Genomic DNA, 2500 nt, shown 5'->3' on the forward strand with positions numbered 1-2500 from the left:
TCCGGCCAATAAATATCAAGTTTTTATAGAATGTGATAGGAATATAACACTAGATTTAAGACGATTAAGTTAGAAGGGAAAAAAACGTCAATAAGGTATGTTTCTTGTGAATGTAATAATAAACTTGGCCCACGACATAATTTCCAAACCCAGATGATATCAGGGAAATCATAATCATATTGCAGTATGGAAACATTGCATAACATGGTATAATTATAACTATTTTTACATCGGTATATTCTTGTTCTATTGCCGGTTACCCAGATCAGATGGCAATGATAATGTAAGCAACAAAAAGCGTGTTATTTCTTCCTCTCTGTAAATGATTATTATATCATTATTGAGCTCTGACATTTAGTTTTAAATAAAGTGCTTTAGCTGATACTTAAACTGATGCGATAGGGTGAGACAAATACTAAAACAGGGTTCTACATAGTCAAGCCATTTACTCCATACACCGTTAACTATAGTCATAATATTACAATTTTAAGTCGCTGGGCACTATATTACTTATAGAGCTCTGGTATTTAATTTTAAGTAAAATGCTTTAGTTGATACTTAAACTGACGGGATAGGGTGAGACAAATACTAGAACAGGGTTCTACATAGTCAAGCCATTTACTCCATACACCGTTAACTATTATAGTCATAATATTACAATTTTAAGTCGCTGGGCACTAAATGATAACACACTAGCAAGATAATGAACTAAGAGGCGACATTATCAGCAGCGTTCTTCAAGTCAAACATTATTTGTTTACTCTTTCATCTAATAATTATTTGACACAGATATTAAAACTATGCGAATATGAAATCTTCAACTTTCGGTTTAATCCCCCTGATATGCCACGCTCCGCATCGTCCCTAGCGACGCCTCTCACCTTAAAATTACCCCCTTTACGGTAAGTTTGAATCTATTCATTGTAATAATATTATGATTTCTCCAATCATTTAACTAGTCGTGTGACACTCAACTTGTTACTTGCGTTTCTAAGATTCGAGTCCACACTGAAGGCGGCGCAAAGGTGAGTGGGTACTTTGAAAACGTTATTAACTCACACATTTTAAATCAAACTCAGGTGTAGAATGAGTACCTGGATAGGAGTAACGTTGCATCTGTCGAAAAGTAGTATGTATATAGTAACAACGCCTAACAGGCGCCATGTATCATACTACGTGTTAAACTGGGAACTGTTATAAAAACTCAAGTTGTAGCTCGGGCTTCAAGCATCACTCATAAAACACGAAGTCAGGTTAGAATAAATCTGAATTCAACCCGTAAGGGGTTAAGTCACCCACGATTGGTATCTTTACAGGACTAGTCTGTTTGCTGATGGTCTTAAAATTCTAGTCGTAGCATCGGTATCTGTTTGACTCACGTAATTTCCAGGCTAAGTGATGTAATGATGGGCGCTTGAATGTATTATGGAGAATTCCCTTAGAAGTAATAGGAGTAATATCGTATTTATAAACACTATGATTTATAGTACCATGCTCTAAGTACTTAACAATTTATTCTCTTGGTTTAAAAAAAAAAATAAAAATAGGGTTTGCGACGGTGCACAAGTGCGGTAAAGAATATTGGGTCGATCGTCATAACACAGTAGTGTGAAGCACCATTAGAAGCTGCTGTTCTTTAATCCAAAGTTCGTTCGTCCTTTTGTTTTTTTTTGGGGTTTTTTTTTTTTTTTGAACATCAATAAATACAGAATGAGAGACTAGCCAAATTTAATATGACTGCAGTAAATTCTACGTACTTATCTACTACCTTTGACAAATATCAGAAAGTCAACACACACACACACACACATATAGACACACACATACACACACACACACACTCTTAGCTCTCTCGGTGTGTATGTGCGTGTGTGTGTATGTGTGTGAATGTGTGTGTGTGTGTGTGTTTGAGCCGCCCCCTCACCTGTAACACACACACACACACACACACACACACACACATACACAGTGTCATGTTCACATGGCTAGTGACCGTCCCCACCCCCAGGGCCAGATGAAGTAAGACATGACAGGTGAGCCCTTAAGGCTTGTCAAGGGAGGCAACTCAATCTAAACAGGTCATCTTGTTAGGAGTGAATCATGATAATATGAAACGCATTATCTAGGTAGGATTATGGAACTTACTTTGGAACTTCACTCATTAAACAACTTTTCTTTGCATTGATCAGTTTAACCAGTTAACTGCCGAACTCTGTAAAGACACGTATTCGAAAATGTGGCCAGAAAACTCGTCCTTCAAATATGGATCGATTTCAATTACCCTAATATTGGCAAACACTTTCTAACCTGGGACTTCGCGAAGTCTAGCGTCCTATCCAAATGATAGCAAGCAATAGCTATTGTCAGTTTCACGCTATAGAAACCGGGATAAAATCCGGCTCTATGGGCTTCATGGCTCTGAAGGACTACTCCTACTACTTTCTAAGGTACGGGGGTGAACAGGTTAATTGAGAGAATTGAGAAAAGGTGCTATCTCTAT

General features: G+C 37.4%; 1 protein-coding gene across 8 annotated transcripts in view; it reads right to left on the reverse strand.

Moving 5' to 3' along the window:
- Window positions 1–2500, reverse strand: part of LOC144968620 (uncharacterized) — a 366960-nt gene that overhangs the window by 54430 nt on the left and 310030 nt on the right. The gene's annotated exons all lie outside the window — the stretch shown is intronic.

The sequence above is a fragment of the Berghia stephanieae genome, chromosome 3 (genome assembly GCF_034508935.2).
Source record: "Berghia stephanieae isolate SIO BIC M18660-M18661 chromosome 3, UCSD_Bste_1.3, whole genome shotgun sequence".
Lineage (NCBI taxonomy): Eukaryota > Metazoa > Mollusca > Gastropoda > Nudibranchia > Aeolidiidae > Berghia > Berghia stephanieae.